At 40.1% G+C, this 21,886-nt stretch overlaps 1 long non-coding RNA gene across 1 annotated transcript in view; it reads right to left on the reverse strand.

Annotated features, from left to right (window-relative positions):
* The window catches only part of LOC139355385 (uncharacterized), a 229,030-nt gene that overhangs the window by 128,400 nt on the left and 78,744 nt on the right, over window positions 1-21,886 (reverse strand). The window contains exons 3-6 of the long non-coding RNA XR_011617787.1: window positions 15,136-15,301; window positions 6,084-6,179; window positions 5,556-5,655; window positions 4,120-4,665 (exon numbers count right to left, since the gene is read on the reverse strand). This is a non-coding gene — a long non-coding RNA (uncharacterized lncRNA). The remainder of the gene's footprint in view (window positions 1-4,119; window positions 4,666-5,555; window positions 5,656-6,083; window positions 6,180-15,135; window positions 15,302-21,886) is intronic.

Raw genomic sequence — 21,886 nt, forward strand, 5'->3', positions numbered from 1 at the left:
TTGAAGAAAATGCATAATGTTATGTATTTGTCTTTATACCAAAGCAGCTGCAAAATTTAACCACAAAAGTCATAATGTAGCCCCAAGTTACCCCCACTACCGTGGAATTTGTATGCTCTGTACAGGAGTGCAAGGGCTAACTTTACTCCCATTCCTGACCAACGATCTTCCTCCAGCTCACATGGGACCTTGCTGAATCATCCCCAGTGCTTTTCTCAGAAATGGGATCTAAAGTTATTCACAAATTCTGCATTCTTTCCTTTTTTAAAAACTCTACTTCTGTGACAGATTACAAATCCTGCATTCTTTATTCAATAGATATTAATTAAGTATTTAGTATTACACATGGAGACACTCTGCAAAATACTGGGACAAAATTGGCCAAGATAGGCTTAGTTTTTGTGCTTATAGGGATTAAAGACAAATTGTGGAAGCATGTAATCAATGTGCTTATCTTACTGGGCTGTAATTACTTAGTTAATAGGGGAATATATATCCATGTCTAAGATTTTCTACATTTATGCTGATCATAGCATATATAACCTACACTCTGTACTTGACATTCACACACACACACACACATGCACAGAGTTCAGACAAATATGTTGCCTCTTCTTCTGTAACTTTTCCCCAAAATGCCTATCCTAACTACCCCCATGAAGTCCCCCGATAAGAACCCTTATTCAAACAAGTCCAGAATACAGACTTCTCATTGGGACCCTGCAAGAACAGAGGAAAGAATGGATGAATGGATGGTGTTAAATTAATATGTTAAGACCCTACCCCCCAAATGGATGGTATTAAGACAATGGGTCTTTAGGAAGTAATTAGGTCATGAGGGTGGAACTTTCACGATGAGGCAGTGCCCTATAAGAAGAGACACGCAACAGCTTCCTCTCCACAATGTAAGAAAACCTGGACCCTGCTGGCACACTAATCTTGGACTTCTCAGACTCCAGAACTGTGAAATGTTTGTTTAAGCCACCCAATCTATAAGGTACTTTTGTTACAGCAGGTCAAACAAAGTGGGATGGATGGATGGATGGATGGATGGATGGATGGACAGACAGACGGATGAATAATAGACTGAATAGATGAATAAGACACGGATGGGTGGAGGGAAGAAATAACGAGGATGAAAGAAGATGAATAGGGAGATTGAGGAGTGGATGTCTAGATAAATAAATACATAAAAGAAGAAAAAGAAAATGAAAGAAAAAATGAATAGATAGAAAGATGGATAAATTAATATACATATAGAACTTTGACAGTAGGGATAAATAAATGGGTAGATGGAAGGAGAAAGCAAGAATTGATTTGAGGAAAAAGAGAATGAAGGGATGTGTAAATATATTATTTAAAAAATTATAGAGGATTCAGTAAGCATGAACATAAGGGTGAAATGAGTTAATGGATGAATAGATGGACAATTAGATAAATGAACATAGTGATGGGCTACTAAATGGGCAGATGGAAGAATCAAGTAATGCAGTAAGAAGGGATAGATGTAGGGAAGGTCGAATTGATATTTGGAAGGGCAGATATACAGATGAATAGGAGGGTGATGCAAGATACATACACTGATGACTGAATGGATAATAATGAGTGGCCAAAGTAACATAGGTAGAAATAGACGGAGTTTCATTTGGTCGGGTACAGGGAAAGGTAGATTCGTGAGTACATGAATTTATGAGTGGATTGCATGAATAACTGGATGAGTGGATAGATGAATGGATGATGAATTGGTGAATGAAGATTCAATAAACACGTGGGCATATGAGCATATATGAGAAGATACTGTATTTAAAATGATATACTAGAATGTGGAACACAAAGTGTTATGTTATAGCTTGGCCTAATACTGCTTTCAACTCTTTGGGGTCTGAATGTCTCAGAAGGCATCTGAGGTAATTAGCTCTGTAAAACCTTGAAAGCAGATTTTCATTTGGGCTGCAGTGACACAGGAAGACTTTATAGGGAGGCTGGCATATTCACCAAAGTGAAGAAAACATGGCGCTGAAGGGAGCTGAGGGCCCCACCTTTTCCTCCTCAGGATGAAGAATTCCTTACCTCCTATTTCTCTGAGATAATTTGTCTGTCGGAGATTGTCACTGATAAATTGTTTGTTGCTATTAAATAACAAAACATTCGGGGTGGGAAGATATTCTGCAGGTTCTCAGATGTTCCCTTTTCAGTTGTGGCACATATGCATTTATTCTTCTAGTTAGATTCCTGTTTAGAAGGGCCTGCTCTGTGCCAGGTCCTGGGCAAATCCCCATGTGGATGACAGGAAAGAGTAAGACAATCACTGCACTGCACTGAGTCCCAGAGCCTCTACACTTAATAGCCACATGACCCTGGGCAAGCTCCCTATCTCATGTCATTGTCATAGCAATCCCATGAAGTGAGTACTATGATCATCCCAGTTTCAAAGACGAGAAACCTTAGGCACAATGTGATTGGAACACATAAAACACTCCCTGTATAACAGGCACTGTTTTAAGTGTTCAAAAACATTAGAATTTTTTTGTTACTCTGCTGTAGGTTACAAAATTCGCCCCAATCCCCAACTCTCTCCCTGACTTTGTGATTTTGTAATGTCACTGCAGCAATTCCCATCAAGAGATGGCATCTATCTCCTTAATTCTTGAATCAGGGCTGGCTTCAGCCAACAGAATGTGGCAGATGTGATGTTGTGCCAATCCCAAACCTAGGCCTCAAGGGACACTGAGGGTTTTTCTGTCTCTTGGACCTGACGTTGCCATGTGAAAAAACTCAAGCTAGCTCCTAGAGGATGAATGACTTTATGGTTGAGAACTCTGGACACCTGGTGACAAGTAGCCAACTTCCAGACCTGGGAGTGAAGGCTTTCTAGACCAGTCAGTCCCCAGATGACCCTCAACTAGTCGACTACAACATGTAAGTGAGCCCATCTGAGATCAGTTAAGCTTCGCCTAGATAAGCAGAACTGCCCAACTGCTCCCCAGACTTGTGAGCTAGACTCATGGCTATTGTTTTAAGCCACTGAGTTAGGAGTAATTTGGGAGACATGACAGGAACCTACAAAAGCCACGTAAGTTTGAAAGATAGACCAACTTAAAATGACCAAGATATGAATACATGGCAGCACAAAAACGGAAGGAACTCTCCTCCACAAGGCAATCAGTGAGGTTCCTGGAGAGGGTGGTGTTGGGATCAAGCCTTGAGAAAAGTAGAGTCAAGTTCCTGCCAGGAGTGTCTGCAGGGCATCACCATCACCATTGGCAGAGAAGTGAAACCTAAGCCCCAAAAGCCCACCCAAGACCCTCAGACAAATAGGTGAGTCAGGCTTTCTTCCAGCTACCAGAATCATGACTTGGGTAGGCACCAAGCTGGTCAGGACAAGCAGCACAACATCTCCACTTCGGGGCCAGACTGCTGGACATCAAGCTACAATCTAAAACACCCAGCCAGGGGCTACGCCCTCCATCTCCCTGCTTCTCCCACCCATGCACTCACCAAATCCCTTATCCTCCCATACTCCCATCAGCATTCATAACAGCTCCTGTCAAGAACCAGGTAGCTCCAGACTCAGGGAAATGCTCAAAGCCATGTTCAATGTCAAAATGAGACAGAAGAAATTATGTTTAATTCAACAAGGAAGCAACTGGCCTTGGAGATGAGATGTGGCAGGCAAGAAGACAGGGGTGCCTGCCAGCTGCAGTTACCACAAAGAGGTGCTCTGTGTGCAGTATATACCACACACCAGCCATGGGGCTAGTGACTCTCTGGGAAGGAACACACGGCCAACTACTGAGTGGGCAGCTGCAGAGGGAGCTAGGCATGATATCTAAACTGGCTTTGATCAAAAAGATATACATACTCATAGTTTAAGAATCAAGTACATTTACAAGACTTGCTACAAAAATAGCAGCCTTCTGCCTCTCTCTATTCCTCCCACCCCCAACTCCCAGAGACAACCACTTTCAACATTTAGTTGATTCATTTGATATTACCTTGATATCTCTGAAATATAAAAAAGGACCAATATAGTGTGCTTTTAGTTTTAGGTATTATCTCTGATCTTCCATAGTTAGAACATTCCTCTTTCACAGCTCCCCTGCCTCCACCATACCTTACCTTCCTTCCTGCCAACTTTCCCACATAGGTCTTCTTGAAGGAATCTCTCCAGACCATTCCGACTTGCTCCAGTCTGCACGAATCACCCTCATATCTGGTGCACAGCTGTTGCCCTGGGGTCTCCCTTCATTCTGTATCTGAGAATTTCCTTCACAACTCTTTTCAGTTAGATATCCTGCATTTCCATTCTCTGTTTTTCTCGCTCCCCTGATTTAAACCCTACTTTTGGTGGAGCACATCTCCTAATAATTTGATAACAGAGTATAGGAGACTTTAATGTCTAAGAAAGATATTATTCAGTCCTTACATTTGCTTGATAGCTTGTCTGGATGAAGATGTCTAGGTTGAAAAGTATTGTCCTTCCAATCTTCCAAGGCATTAAACCAACACTGGCTTCTAGCTTCCAGTATTGCTGCTGAAATGTTTCAAGCCATTCTGTTTCCTGATCCTTTGTATATGACACAATTTTTTTTTTCCCTTCCTGGAAGCTTCTAGTATCTTCCCTTTGTCCTTAGTATAATAAAATTTTATAATACAACAAAAAAGCTATAAAAAGAAACATTCAGAGAACAAGTATTGAACGCTAAAAATTGTAGAACATGAACAAAAATTCCTACAGAAGTGCTGGAAGACAAATATTTAAAAATCTACAATAAAGGCCAGACACAGTGGCTCACACCTGTAATCCTAGCTCTTTGGGAGACCGAGGCAGGTGGATCGCCTGAGATCAGGAGTTCAAGACCAACCTGACCAACATGGTGAAACCCCATCTCTACTAAAAATACAAGTATTAGCTGGGCACAATGGCGGGCACCTGTGATCCCAGCTACTCGGGAGGCTGAGACATGAGAATAGCTTGAACCCAGGAGGTGGAGGTTGCAGTGAGCCGAGATCGCGCCATTGCACTCCAGCCTGGGCAACAGAGCAAGACTCTGTCTCAGAAACAACAACAACAACAACAACAACAAAATAAAATAGAGAGGAAAGGCAATCTGAGGATACTTTTGGTTGTGCTGACTTCTTTCATGTAACAGGCTTTCCTCAGCTGTCTGGAGATCCTGAGCTATCTGTGTAATTCAAGGTGAGGACACTAACACACTGATGGCAGGCTCAATCACATGATGAGATCTATCAACTATGGGCTTTACCAGAGAGGAGTCATGGGGCATTCCCTTAAAGACCCTCCAATATCAGTATCACTGGGGAAACCGACCAAGAAGAGAGACCTAAAGATTTCTCTAAACCCCTGCCTATAGAGTACAGGCCTGGCAGTCAGCATCCTGGAAGCTGAGTGTGAGAAGAAAACCAGGGGTCATTCAATATAGAAATGTTCATATAACCCCATTTTCAGTACAGCGCCCCTGCTGTCTTTCATGCCTGGTGTTTCACCCTCTCTGAGAAGATATACTTTCTGTTTTTTCAAGCCTCATCTTTACCTCCACTTCCAGAAGTACCCGGAAGTGCCAATTCCCGAGCCTTTAGTGGTTCTTCAGTGTAAATCAGGCTGCTTCTCAGTAGACCAGAGAAAGCTGACTCCTAAGCCAGAGGGGGGAGAAGCAAATCAGTTCCCACTTGTCCATGTGCTTTTCAACTCCCCAAATTTCCATGTTTTTGTTTCCTCTCCCTTTTTTTGAGTTTATATATATCCATATTTTAAACCTTCTTACTTTCTCTTTACTCAGAACTGCACTAATACACTAGTTGATGTATACATTCAATCAGCCATCTATACCTAGAACCTAAGCTGGCTTTCAACCACCAAAGAAATCCCTACTTCCCTTTTAGTTTCCTAAGAACAACCAAATACCCTTCCTATGGAACTATGAAAGAGAGAAAAGGTCCCACAATCTCTCACTCTGGGCTGTAGTAGATGATAACAGCTATTGTTTGGGACTGCCCAGCCCCATTCCCTTTCTGTGGTTGGGCATATAATCCACAAATAACCAATCATAGCATCTCATTACCGAGGGCAGTGATGGGCTCAGGAGTAGACATACGATTCAACCAAGACCGATCAGCATCCTTTCCTGGGACAAATATACAGATGTTGGGAAGAGCAACTGCAATAGAAAAAGAGTTTCTACGATGAAAAGTTGTTAATCTGGGGCTGCCAGGGGCTATCTTTTCAACACATAGAAAACACCTGTTTATAATGAGGAAAAAAAAAAGCCAAGCAGAGATGTGTGAGAGAGAAAGTGAGTCCAAAAGAGAGGTACAGAGAATGCTGACAGCATGCAAACAGGAAAAACAGAAAGGGAAGGAGATCTGGAATAAGATGAAAAGAATTTTGTACCATGGACATGGAGACTGGAAACAGTTTTTAGAATGGGAAACAGGGAAGAAGTACAAAACTAACAACATGAAAATAGATGAAAGTATAAAACTCACTGTAAAGATAAAAATGTAGTCAAATTCAGAATACTCTAAACTGCAATGGTGGTGGACACATCATTTTTAACTCTAGTGTAAAAATTTAAACACAAAAGTAATAAAATAACTATAGCTGTAATAATTTGTCAATGGGTATGTGACCTATAACAGGTGTAAATTGTGACGTTAATATAAATTGTTGGGGGAAGAGAAGTTAAAAGTGTAAAGCTTTTGTATGAAATGAAAGTTAAATTGATATCAGCTTAAAATATAATGACTTAACTATGATGTAGGTAAGCCTTGTAATCACACACACACACACACACACATCTGACATAGATACACAAAAGATAAAGAGAAAGGATTGCCCCTACAAAAAGTTATATCACATAGGAAGACAATGAGAGAGAAAGAATGGAACAAAGGAAGTACAAAATAGTAAGAAAACAATAAAATGGCAATATTAAATTCTTACCTATCAAAAATTAATTTATATGTAAATGGATTAAGTTCTCTGATTTAAAAATACAGAGTGGCTGAATGAATTGAAAAACAACATTCAGATAAATTCTGCTTAAAAGAGACACAGTTTAGCTTTAAGGACTCAAAGACCTGACTTAGGCTTTCAGTCCATGACTGAAAGGGACAGAAAAATATATTTCATGATGATAGTCATGAAATCCTTGTCCATGCCTACGTCCTGAATGGTACTGCCTAGGTTTTCTTCTAGGGTTTTATGGTTTTTAGGTCTGACATTTAAGTCTTTAATCCATCTTGAATTAATTTTTGTATAAGGTGTAAGGAAGGGATCCAGTTACAGCTTTCTACATACAGCTAGCCAGTTTTCCCAGCACCATTTATTAAACAGGGAATCCTTTCCCCATTTCTTGTTTTTCTCAGGTTTGTCAAAGATCAGATGGTTGTAGATGTGTGGTGTCATTTCTGAGGGCTCTGTTATGTTCCATTGGTCTATATCTCTATTTTGGTAGCAGTACCATGCTGTTTTCTTTACTGTAGCCTTGTAGTATAGTTTGAAGTCAAGTAGCGTGATGCCTCTAGCTTTATTCTTTTGGCTTAGGATTGTCTTGGCAATGCGGGCTCTTTTTTGGTTCCATATGAACTTTAAAGTAGTTTTTTCCAATTCTGTGAAGAAAGTCATTGGTAGCTTGATGAGGATGGCATTGAATCTATAAATTACCTTGGGCAGTATGGCCATTGTCACGACATTGATTCTTCCTACCCATGAGCATGAAATGTTCTTCCATTTGTTTGTGTCCTCTTTTATTTCACTGAGCAGTGGTTTGTAGTTCTCCTTGAAGAGATCCTTCACATCCCTTGTAAGCTGGTATCCTAGGTATTTTATCCTCTTTGTAGCAACTGTGAATGGGAGTTCACTCATGATTTGGCTCTCTGTCTGTTATTGGTGTATAGGAATGCTTGTGATATCCTGCACATTGATTTTGTATCCTGAGACTTTGCTGAAGTTGCTTATTAGCTCAAGGAGATTTTGGGCTGAGACGATGGGGTTTTCTAAATATGCAATCATGTCATCTGCAAACAGAGACAATTTGATTTCCTCATTTCCTAACTGAATACCCTTTATTTCCTTCTCTTGCCTGATTGCCCTAGCCAGAACTTCCAACACTATGTTGAATAGGAGTAGCAAGAAAGGGCATCCTTGTCTTGTGCCGGTTTTCAAAGGGAATGCTTCCAGTTTTTGCCCATTCAATATGATATTGGCTGTGGGTCTGTCATAAATAGCTCTTATTATTTTGAGTTACGTTCCATCAATGCCTAGTTTACTGAGAGGTTTTAGCATAAAGGGCTGTTGAATTTTGTCAAAGGCCTTTTCTGCATCTATTGAGACAATCATGTGGTTTTTGTCATTGGTTCTGTTTATGTGATGGATTACATTTATTGATTTGCGTCTGTTGAACCAGCCTTGCATCCCAGGGATGAAGCCAACTTGATCGTGGTGGATGAGCTTTTTGATGTGCTTCTAAATTCTGTCTGCTAGTATTTTATCGAGGATTTTAGCATGGATGTTCATCAGGGACATTGGTCTAAAATTCTCTTTTTTTGTTGTGTCTCTGCCAGGCTTTTGTATCAGGATGATGCTGGCCTCATAAAATGAGTTAGTTAGGATTCCCACGTTTTCTATTGATTGGAATAGTTTCAGAAGGAATAGTACCAGCTCCTCTCTGTATCTCTGGTAGAATTTGGCTGTGAATCCGTCTGGTCCTGGACTTTTCTTGGTTGGTAGGCTATTGATTATTGCCTCAATTTCAGGGCCTGTTATTGGTCTATTCAGAGATTCAAATTCTTCCTGGTTTAGTCTTGGGAGGATGTATGTGTACAGGAATTGATCCATTTCTTCTGGATTTTCTAGTTTATTTGTGTAGAGGTGTTTATAGTATTCTCTGAGGGTAGTTTGTATTTCTGTGGGATTGGTGGTGATATCACTTTTACCATTTTTTATTGTGTCTATTTGATTTTTCTCTCTTTTCTTCTTTATTAGTCTTACTAGCGGTCTATCAACTTTGCTGATGTTTTCAAAAAACCAGCTCCTGGATTCACCGATGTTAGGCTGTCGATTTTAGATCTTTCCCACTTTCTCTTGTGGGCATTTCGTGCTACAAATTTCCCTCTACACACTGCTTTAAATGTGTCCCTGCGATTCTGGTATGTTGTGTCTTTGTTCTCATTGGTTTCAAAGAACATCTTTATTTCTGCCTCCATTTAATTATTTACCCAGTAGTCATTCAGGAGCAGGTTGTTCAGTTTCCATGTAGTTGTGTGGTTTTGAGTGAGTTTCTTAATCCTGAGTTCTAATTTGATTGCACTGTGGTATGAGAGACAGTCTGTTGTGATTTCTGTTCTTTTACATTTGCTGAGGAGTCCTTTACTTCCAACTATGTGGTCAATTTTGGAATAAGTGTTATGTGGTGCTAAAAGGAATGTATATTCTGTTGATTTGGGGTGGAGAGTTCTGGAGATGTCTATTAGGTCTGCTTGGTGCAAGGACTTCATGACTAAAACACCAAAAGCAATGGCAACAAAAACCAAAATAGACAAATGGGACCTAATTAAACTAAAGAGCCTCTGCAGAGCAAAAGAAACTACCATCAGAGTGAACAGGCAACCTACAGAATGGGAGAAAATTTTTGCAATCTATCCATCTGACAAAGGGCTAATATCCAGAATCTACAAAGAACTCAAACAAATTTACAAGAAAAAAACAACCCCATCAAAAAGTGGGCAGAGGATATGAAGAGACATTTCTCAAAAGAAGACATTTATGCAGCCAACAGACACATGAATAAATGCTCATCATCACTGGTCATCAGAGAAATGCAAATCAAAACCACAATGAGATACCATCTCACACCAGTTAGAATGGTGATCATTAAAAAGTCAGCAAACAACAGATGCTAGAGAGAATGTGGAGAAATAGGAATGCTTTTACACTGTTGGTAGGAGTGTAAACTAGTTCAACCATTGTGGAAGACAGTGTGGCGATTCCTGAAGGATCTAGAACTAGAAATACCATTTGACCCAGCCATCCCATTACTAGGTATATACCCAAAGGATTATAAATCATGCTACTATAAAGACACATGCACACATATGTTTATCGAGGCATTATTCACAATAGCAAAGACTAGGAAGCAACCCAAATGTCCACCAATGATAGACTGGATTAAGAAAATGTGGCACATATACACCATGGAATACTATGCAGCCATAAAAAAGGATGAGTTCATGTCCTTTGCAGGGACATAGATGAATCTGGAAACCATCGTTCTGAGCAAACTATTACAAGGACAGAAAACCAAACACCGCATGTTCTCACTCATAGTGGGAACTGAACAATGAGAACACTTGGACACAGAGTGGGGAACATCACACACTGGAGTCTGTCCTAGGGTAGAAGGCTAGGGGAGGGATAGATTTAGGAGAAATACCTAATGTAAATGACGAGTTAATGGGTGCAGCAAACCAACATGGCACATGTATAACTATGTAACAAACCTGCACATTGTGCACATGTACCCTAGAACTTAGTGTATAATTTAAAAAAAAAAAGAAGAAGAAAAAGAAAATGATACACATAAAAGAGCCAGCCTGGCTATTTTTATATCAGACAAAATAGACTTTAAGTAAAAGAAAATGTCACAAGAGACAAAGAAGGTCATTATATAATGATAAAGTGGTTAATTCATCAAGAGGATATAAGAATTGCAAATATATAATGCATGTTGGTTGCACACTGGAGCACCTATTAAATAAAGCAAATATTATTGGGAGGGAGAAATAGACAACAATACAGTAATAGTAGAGGACTCCCATTTTCTCTCTTTCTTTCTCTTTCTTTCTTTCTGTCTTTCTTTCTTCCTTTCTTTTCTTTTTTGAGAGAGAGAGTCTTGCTCTTCCGCCCAGGTAGGAGTACAGTGGTATGATCTCAGCTTACTGCAACCTCTGCGTTCCGGGTTCAAAGGATTCTCATGCTTCAGCCTCCCGAGTAGCTGGGATGACAGGCATGCACCACGATGCCCGCTAACTTTTGTATTTTTAGTAGAGACAGGGTTTCTCTATGTTGGCTAGGCTGGTCGTGAACTCCTAGCCTCAAGTAAACCACCTGCCTCGGCCTCCCAAAGTGCTGGAATTACAGGCATGAGCCACTGCACCAAGCCAGTAATCCCACTTTCAATAATTTATAGATAATCCAGTCAGAAAATAAATAAGGAAACAGTGGACTTGGGGCTAATGGCCCTAACAGACATATACAGAACACTCCACCCAACAGCGGCAAAATACAAATTCTTTTGAAGTGCACATGAAAAAACACCCAGGACAAATCATATGTTAGGCTACAAAACAAGTTTTAACATATTAGAAAAGACTGAAATCATATCAATTTTCTTTTCCAACAAAATGGTATAAAACTGGAACTCAAGAACAGGGGGACAGTTGGAAAATTCACAAATATGTAGAAACTAAACAATACACATCTAAACAATCAACAGGTCAAAGAAGATGTCAAAAGGGAAAACAAAAAAAAAAAACCTTGAGATGAATGAAAATGAAAAAATAGCATATCAAAACTATATGGCATGCAGCTAAAACAGTTCTAAGAGTTCAGTTTATAGTGACCAACACCTACATAAAGAGAAAACATCTCAAATAAGCAACCTAACTTCACACTTTAAGGAATTAGAAAAAAAAAAAAAAAAAAACAGCAAACTAAGGCCCAAGTCAGCAGAAGGAAGGAAATAAAAATCAAAACAGAAACAAATAACTGAAATACAGACTAGGAAAATAATAGAAAACATCAGGAAATTAAGACTTGTGTTTTGTTTTTTAAGAGATAAGCAAAATTGACAAACCATTAGATAGACTAAAAAAAGAAAACTTTCAGATAAAAAATCTTTAAAATTAATAAAATTATAAATGAAAGAGCAAACATTACAACTGACATAACAGAAATATAAAAGATTTCTAGAGATACTAGGAACAATTATATGTCAACAAATTGGATAGCCTAGAGAAACAGATAAATTCCTAAAAACATACAACCTACCAAGACTGAATCATGAAGAAATAGAAAATCCAGGCTGGGTGCGGAGGCTCACGCCTGCAGTCCCAGCACTTTGGGAGGCTGAGGCGGGTGGATCATAAGGTCAGGAGATCGAGGCCATCCTGGCTAACACGGCGAAACCCCGTCTCTACTAAAAACACAAAAATTAGCTGGGCGTGGTGGCGGGTGCCTGTAGTCCCAGCTACTCGGGAGGCTGAGGCAGGAGAATGGCGTGAACCCAGGAAGCGGAGCTTGCAGTGAGCCGAGATCGCACCACTTCACTACAGCCTGGGCTACAGAGCCAGACTCCATCTCAAAAAAAAAAAAGAAAGGAAAAGAAAAGAAAAGCCAAACAGACCAATAATGAGTAAGGAAATTATATCAGTAATCAAAAACTCCCAATAAAGCCAAGACCAGTACCTGACAGTTTTATTGGTGAACTCTACCAAACATTTAAGGAAGGATTAACACCAGTCCTTATCAAATTTTTATCTGAAAAACTGAATAGGAGGAAGTACTTCCAAATTCATTTTATTAGGCCAACAATATCCTGATATTAAAGCCAGACATTATAAGACAACTACTAATCAATATCCCTAATGAACACAGACATAAAAATCTTCCACAAAATACTAGCAAATCGAATTTATCAGTACATTAAAAGGATCATACATTATGATTGAGCAGGATTTTTTCTTTGAATGAAAGGATGATTCAACATACACAAACCAATAAATGGGAACCCACATTAGCAGAATGGAGGACATAAAACATGATTATCACAACAGATGCTAGAAAAAAAATCTGACAAAATTCAACATGCTTTCATGATAAAAACTCTCAACAAGTAACAACTACATATGACAAACCCACAGCTAACATGACACTTAACTGTGAAAAGTAGAAAGTTTTTCCTCTAAGATCAGGAACAAGACAGGGGTGCCCATTTGTGTCACTTCCATTCAATCTAATACTGGAAATCCTACTCAGAGCAATTAGGTAAGAAAAAGAAATAAATGGCATCCAAAGAGGAGAGAAAAAAGAAATTGTCTATGTTTGTTGATGACATGATCTTATATATAGAAAACCCTAAAGATGCCACCAAAAAACTGTTAAAACTAACAAATTCAGTGAAGTTGCAGGATATAAAACTACATACAAAAATCAGTAGCAACTATATATACTAACAACAAAGTACCTGAAAACAGAAATAAACAATTCAATTTATAATACCATCAAAAAATAAAATAATAATAAATTTAACCAAGGAAGTGAAAACACTGACAAAAAAATTGAAGATGATATAAGTAAATGAAAAAATATATTTATGAATTGGAAGAATCAATATTGTTAAAATGGCCACATAATCAAAAGTAATCTACAGTTTGAATGCAACTCCTATCAAAATTCCAATGTCATTCTTCACAGAAAAAGTAAAAATAATCTTACAATTGGTATGAAGCCACAAAATAACACCAAATAGCCAAAGCAATCATGAGTGAGAAGAAAAAAGCCAGAAGCTTCCATATTGTTTAGAAGTTAGAAATGAAACAAAACAAAAATCAAAGCTGAAGGCATCACACTACCTGATCTCAAAATATATTACAAAGCTACAGCAATTAAAACAACATGGTACTGGCAGAAAAACAGACACATAGAACAATGGAACAGAATAGACAGTCCAGAAATATATCCATATATATATATACACACATATATATACAGCCAATCTTCAACAAAGGTATTAAGAATACACAATGGGGAAAACATAGTCTCTTCTTCAATAAATGGTATTGGTAAAACTATGTATCAACATGGAAAAGAATTAAATTAGATTATACCATATACAATAATAAACTCAAAATAAATTACTCAAATATAAGACCTGGAAATGCAAAATGACTAGAAGAAAACATAGGAGAAAAGCTTCTTGACATTGGTCTGGGTAATGATATTTTGGATATGGCACCAAAAGCATAGGCAGCAGAAGCAAAAATAGACAAATAGGATTATATCAAGCTACGAAGCTTCTTCACAGCAAAGGAAACAGTTAACAGAAGAGACAACCTACAGAATGGGAGAAAATATTTGCAAGCTGAATATTTGATAAAGGGTTAATTTCCAAAATATATGAAGAACTCAACTCAATAGCAAAAAACAAACAAACAAAAAACAACCAAATAACTTTATTAAAACACAAGCAAAGGGACCAGGTGCGGTGGCTCACACCTGTAATCCCAGCATTTTAGGAGGGCAAAGCAGCAGGATCTGTTGAGCCCAGGAATCTGACACCAGACTGAGCAAAATGATGAGACACTGTCTTTACAAAAAAAGAAAGAAAAAAAAATTAGCTGGGTGTGATGGAGCATGACTGTGGTCACAGCTTCTCAGGAAGCTGAGGTGGAAGGATTACTTGAGCCTGGGAGGTCAAGACTGCAGTGAGCCACGACTGTGCCACGGCAGTGCAGCCTGGTTGACAGAACAAGACTCTGTCTCATATGTAAACATATGGATATATGTCTCAACATAAAACAAACAAAAATCGGCAAAGGACCCAATAGACATAAAAATAGCCAACAGTTATATGAAAAAATGTTCATCATCACTAGTCTTCAGGAAAATGAAAATTAAGACCACAATGAGACATTACCTCACACTTGTTAGAATGGCTATTATCAAAAAGACAAAAGTAAGCGTTGATGAGAATGCTGAGAAAAAGGAACCCCTGTGTATTGCTGGTAGAAATGTAAATTAATACAGCCACTTTGTAAAACAGTATTGACATTCCTAAAAAAATTGAGAATAGAATTACCATAGGATCTAGTTGTCTCGCTTCCAAGTATTGTGAAAGTTGATTCTACAAATTGGGTCATTCTAACTGAATGAAAACAGAGTTGAGAAGCCAGAGGGGAAAAACACTCAGGGTACGTAACACAACTCCAAGAATGTAGTTATTTGCAAGCCTGGCTATGAAATTGCCTGTAGTAACCTGAAGTCAGTTATATCTAATAGCTACTGGCACAACCTGGTGCAAATCTAGGACTAGTTTTACCATCACCACCACTCACCAATCAGAGCTTGCTCACTCCCCAGAACTTTACAAGTGCCACGAACTTTCTTGAAGAACAAATACGTAACATTTCTCCTTGTTATAAAACTTCCAACCTTCTCTTTGTTCTTTGGTTACACCGAAGACCACGCAGTCTGTGTATATCTTCCCAATTGCAATTTTTCCTAAACAAAATATTTTCATGTCAGAGATTCGTCTCTATAGTTTATTTGACTTCAACAGTATATATCAAAAGGAAATGAAATCGGTATGTCAATAAAACATGTGCACTCCCATGTTCTTTGCAGCAGTATTCACAATAATCATGATACAACATCAACCTAAGTGTCCATCAATGGATGAGTAGATACAGCAAATGTGAGATTGATATATATACACACACACACACACATACATATATGTATAATGGAATACAATTCAGCTTTGAAAAAAGGATAATTCTGTCACTTGTTCTCACAAGTGACATGGCTCCGGGACTCACACCTCCATCACAGAGTTTTACAATCCTAGCCACAGGAGGGCCCCCATAATCCTCCTTAGGCCTCCAGCTGAACACAGAGCTACCCAGAGACTTTGCAGAGGCACCGCTCAAGCCCACCTGGAATCCCACAGTCAGCCTGGTGCCAGCTGCCATGCCAAGGAGGGAGGCCAGGCTCTTTGCACACCCCCAGGAGAGACAGCACAGCTGCTGTGCAGAGGAGATGCCAGACCACACACTACACCACTCCTGGCCTCGGCTGCTTCCTGCAAAATGGGGCTTACCTGCTGCAGGTCCCCCGTGCAGTTGACCCACCCCTGCAGAAACACTGGCCTTGGCTAGGTGTTTCTCTGAGACCCAGACTCCCAGAGGCCACCGACAAGCCACAGACATCTGCCACTTTCTGCTGACCCCAGGCCAGGGAGAGAGGAGGCCTGGCACCTCTGCATGCCCCCAAGAACAAAATCCAGAACTGATTCTGCAGGAGCAAAGTGTGAGTTGGCCATGTGCCCCCCGGATGCCAATCTCCAGTGCCCTGAGGGGCCCTCCCTTCCCCCGTGAAAGGCCACCTGGCTCCTGCCTGAACATTTCCGCTGTAACCACAGCTCTTCTGAGAGCCCAGTCCCCACAGGCCTGTGATCTGCCCTCAGGCTCCCACCACCTGGGCCTTCTGCCTGCCCCCCGCCTGAGGGTTCTATCAGCCTCTCAGGGACCAGGCAGCCCCCTCCCTGTCACAGCCAATGCCTGAAGCCTAGGGTGCCCCAACCCCAGTCCAGCCCCTTAACGCATTTATGCCTGAGGTTGCAATTTTTTAAAATTTTTCCAATCAGACCTTAGCGATGATCTTGAGCAGTAGGATATAAATAAGTCCCATATGCTTAGCATGCCAATAATGGAACACTAGGCATAAATGGGTTTTAAGGACCCATGCTCTCTGTCCAGTAGGCCATCTAAGGGCTTGGGAACTGTGGCACTATGTAGACCAATCCAACAGGGCTGGCACCTGACCACTTTTCCCAGGGCCTGAGGTCAAGCCAGCCCAACCAGTTGACACCACCACAACAGACACCCATCCACAGGGGCTGAAAGGCAGGGTATATCCCCTGTCCCTCACAATGCAACAGCATTACCACATCAAAGGAAAGAGAGCCATACACTGTTCATATTGGGCTGAAAAGGTTCTGCCCCAAAACCACTCTTGTGGAGAGTCTCAAGACAGGTGTGTTCCATAGCTCTCAACCCACTGTGGCCTGGATGTAGACAACAGTGAGGATCTGAACTAAGAATAATGAGTCCCAGGACTGGTGTGATTGGGAATAGATCACATTCCTGCCTATCTAGCACATGGAGCTGGTGCAGCCCCCTCACCCCATGTAGAGACCTCAGCACATGTCACTGGGAGCTCCCAAAGCCGATCCCCATAAGGGTTGGTCCCTATACTTGGCACTGGAGTATTTGTGGGCAAGCCAGGGAGGCCAGCTCTGCCCAGTTCTACCCACCCCCTGCTGAACAGAAAACTCAGGGCACCAAGCACCTCACTGTCCAGCCCATCACCCGAAGCAACAGAGAGCACCTCCAGGTAAACAAAGACCAAGTACCTACCTATCTGCTGTGCTACAAGCTGGCTCTTACCGATCAGCGCCATCTACTAGCCTGCAGGTTGAACTGCACAGCCAAACATAAAGCTTGGCCAACGGAAGGGCGTGGGCTATAGAAGCAAAGCTAAAAGACCCTACACAACATACTCTACAGTCACTCCCTAGGGAAAGGGAAGGATGGAGAAAGAAAAAAATAATAAGAAAAAAAATCCCATCTAAATAAAAATAAATTCAAAAATAAAAGTGGCTTTCTATGAGCAGCTGCTCCAGATGAGAAGGAATCAGCGTAAGAAATCTGGCATCATGAAAAAATCTGAGTGTTGTGACATGACTAAAGGATCATATTAGCTCTCTAGAAATAAACCCTAACCAAAATAGAAACTGAGAAATGACAAAGAATTCAAAGTATAAATTGCAAGGTAATTAAATGAGATTGAAGACAAGGTTGATAACCAACACAAGAAACTATAAAAACAATCCAGGAAATGATGGGAAAGATAAGTATCTTTTAAAAAATGCAAAACGACTTCTTGAAATAAAAAGTCCACTTAAGACATCTGAAAATATAGTTGAAAGCTTTTAACAATGGATTACACCAGCAGAAGAAAGAATTTCAGAGCTTGAAGACTGATCATTGAAACTAATTTGTCAAAAGTAAAAAGGATTTTGAAAACCAAACAAAGCCTGTGAGAAATATGAATTATCTAAAGCAATAAAACCTATGACTTGTTAGCATTCCTGAAAGAGAAAAAGTAAGCCACTGGAAAACATATTTGAAAATAACTCAAGAAAATTTTCTTAATTTTGTTGGAGAGTTGGACATCCAGATACAAAAAATTCAGAGAACATCTTTGGGATTCTATACAAGATGAACATCACCAAGGCATACAGTCTTCAGACTATGCAAAGTGAATGCTGAAGAAATAAAAAATATTAAAGGCAGCTAGAGCAAAAATTCAAATCACCTAGAAAGGAAAATTGATCAAACATTGGACTTCTCAGCAGAAACACTACAAGCAAGAATAGATTAGAGGCTTATTTTTAGCCTCCTTAATGAAAATAAATGCAAACCAAGAATTTTACATCCTGCCATACTAAGCTTCATAAATGCAGGAGAAATAAAGTCTTCCCCAGATAAGCAAATACTAAGAGAATTTGTCACCACTAGACAGACCCTACAATAAATGCTCAAAGGAGTTCTAAATATGGAAATGAAAATACTATACTATCAGAAAAAGATACCAAAATACAAAGCTCACAAATCCTATAAAGCAATTACACAATTGAAACTCCAAAACAACTAGTTAATAACACAATGACAGGAACAAGACTTCACATATCAATATTAACTTTCAATGTAAATGACCTAAATTATACACTTAAAAGATACAGAGTGGCAAATTCGGTTATAAAAAAACATAAGACGCAACCACATGCTGTCTAAAAAAGACCCACCTACTGGCTAAAAACACATTCAGACTCAAAGTAAAAGGGTAGAAAAAGAAATCATGCAAATAGACACTAGGAACTCTTAAAAGGGAGGAGCATGGAAGGGGAGTGAGGGCTAAAAAATTACCTGTTGGGTACAGTGTTCAATATTTGGGTGATGGAAACACTAGAAGCCCAATTTCTACCATTATGCAGGCAATACCCTTGTAACAAACAAACACATATACCACCAGCGTCAAAAATTAAAATTTTTTAAATGAAATAAAATTTCAAACTCACAAAAGCAAAGAATAGTGTTTGCCAGGTACTGGGGATGGGGGAGCAAAATGAGATGTTGGTCAAAGTGAACAAAGTTTGGTAGACAGCATGAGTAAGTTCTGCAGATCTATTGCACTGAATGTACAATAATAACGTATACTTGAAAATTGCTAAGAGAATAGATCTTAAATGTTCTCACTGCAAAAAATAAATCTGTTAGCTTGATTTAATCTTTTCACAATGTACACTGTATAAAAACATCACATTGTACACTGTAAAGATATATAATTTCATTTGTCAATTACACCTTAATAAAATTGGCAGGGAGGGATGGGTGCAAGAAATAAGGGATATGACCAAGAAATGAAAGGCATCTGTGCTGGGCTTGACTTTTCCAATGTATTCACTTGTCACATTGGTGACAGTCTCATGTTCTAACTTTTCTGACACTGTAGTCTGGAAAAAACTATCCCCTATATGCAACACAGCCATTAAAACACACAGACATACACACACACACACACACACAGAGAGAGAGAGAGAGAGAGGAAGTTAATACAGTAATATTCAATATCGGCAACTTTGCCTGTTACCATGGTAACCAGCAGCATTAAGTCCTGCTGCTAAAATTTTAAGAGCAGATGACATGAACTATTTATGTATAATTGCATTTTATAAAGAGAAAGAACTTGTCTTTCATATAAAATATGATGGTGTCTCAGATGAGATAGGTGATTATATCACACTGCTGTCAGAACAAATGTAGCAAGTCCCTTGTCCCCATGCCCTCTACCCCAGTGCATGTTACTTCCATATGGAAGTGGAAAGCAAGATGGCAATCAGGGATTAGCCTCCCACAGAAAGTGCCTGACCTGATTTGAGCTGGCGTCATTGCAAAGATGCTCAGGGCTCAAGTATTCACTTCTCCAAATTGAGTTAAAAGATTCCTTTTCATTTCTACTCTTACAAGCTTGTACACCTGCTGTCCCCTGTGGCTGGCTGGTTCTTGAGCCACAGCCACTTTTATAAGTCATCAGCTTGGAGTGGACACAGACCAGGTCAAAAGTCTTCATCTGTATGTAGAGATTGAGAGGGGTAATAACTGGATGTTTCTCGAGACAGGGTTGTGGTCAGTAGTGGCATCCCTTCACCGGAAATAGCATAGGCCTAAACTAGTTCAGCATTGGATCATGTTGATTTTTCCCTCATCCGGGGGTTTTCACTTTCACAGACCATCATCCTTCCTGAGCCAAGCTATCAAGGAACAAAAACAGCAGGTGTTACCTATGTGGTGACAGCTCCCACCCTTGAGCATTGAGCCTTGTTCCTGAGCATTGCAGCACTGTTCACAGCCAAGCAAACTGTCTTCAAGAAGCCTTCGTCACTCCTGCATTCAGGACCAGGAAAAAGGCTTATTCAATAACTAAGTAAGGTTATATGATTATCTCTTTAATCACATCTTTAATAAGTTTTCTGGGAATGGTAGAGGTTTTAAATGAGAATGTATTCAACCAGATAACGTTAAGCTCCTTGACGGAAGAAACAAATTCAATGTTTTATTCAAGGTGTGATCCCAGTGCTGGTACAGAGCCCCCCACAAAAGTGGTTCTGTTCTGATGCTTGTGGGATGGGTGGGAAGATAGACAATACATGGATGAAAATTTCCAAACAGGAAAATACATCTTGAATGAATGAATGAATGAAAATACTGGTTTTAGAAAGGAGGGAAGGATGGAGAGATTATCAGGGCAGGGAAGATCTTGTAGAAAACGAGCAGGCTTTGGTGAAAGGGTTTCTTGGTCATGGGAAAGATCCAGATGGGGTTGGCCTGCCATTTACCCCGCTGCAGGAAATTCCTCCAGGCCACACCATACCTTCTCTCATTTTCTCAGCTGCCGAACCTTGATTGAGCTGTGTCCCATTATAATGCCAGAATTCAAAAGGAGAAAACAAATGCGAAAATAAATTGTGATAATAATTTCTACTGCCTTAACAAGACACTTGCATTCATGTTCTGTGTGCCATGTTCTGTAGTTACCAGTGCAGTTCTGTAGTGAAAAGGTTTCTTGAGCCAAGGAAAGACCCAGAAATGGACCCTTGGTGGCCATCTGGACAAAGTCTTTAATCAGCCACCTATAATGCCCACTTGCTAGTCCTGCATCCAGGTTCATGGGAAGTCTACAGCCATGACAGGTTCTGCCTGGGGTTGGCCCTCCACCAAAGGGCCTCTGGTCCCTGCCTTTTGGGGCACAGAACCCTACCACCCCCAGCCAGACTTGCCCCAGGCCTCTTCAGTCTTTATCACCACCGCACCGTGTGGTTTGGGTGGCATCTGGTTCTAAAATGTTCCCAGGCTTCTGCCTCACTCCTCAGGTGCACCAGTCTCTTCACACATGTCTGGGCTTCTCTGAAGCTGCTGCAGTTACTCCCAGTGGCCAAATCATTTCTTATTTCCCCTAATAAACAAGGCAACAGGGTTTTGATTAAAGAGTTCCTTCTTTGGAGGGCAGAACGGCTTCCTTCCCTTGATTAAAATGTTTGCCAGATGTTTCTCATTCTGGTCTCAAGGTGGCTTAAATCTTCAGGAAAGTCAGACACTTCATTCACTGGTAATTATTTTTCCTTATTAAAAATCTATTTGCCTCCATGTGACCAACATGCAACTCTCCATCATGATGTTGAGCCATTCCCACCTCTTCCATCCATCTCCACTCCAATTTGGTTTTATCATCTGATCCCACCAGGTAAGAGAGGGCAATTAGCCCTCTGCCCTTGAAGTTTGACCCCTACAAGATTAACCCGGTTCCTCAGAGTGTGTGAGCACCTGGTGAAAACAAGCGGGGCCTTTTGTCAGGTCTCTCCTCACACCTGCGAAGGTCTCTGTTCATGACTACAAGGCACGACAGCATTCACAGCACAAAACACTTCATCAACATTTTAAGTATATCCTTGCAGCTAAAAACAGT

This window comes from Macaca nemestrina, chromosome 20 (genome assembly GCF_043159975.1).
Source record: "Macaca nemestrina isolate mMacNem1 chromosome 20, mMacNem.hap1, whole genome shotgun sequence".
Classification (NCBI taxonomy): Eukaryota; Metazoa; Chordata; class Mammalia; order Primates; family Cercopithecidae; genus Macaca; species Macaca nemestrina.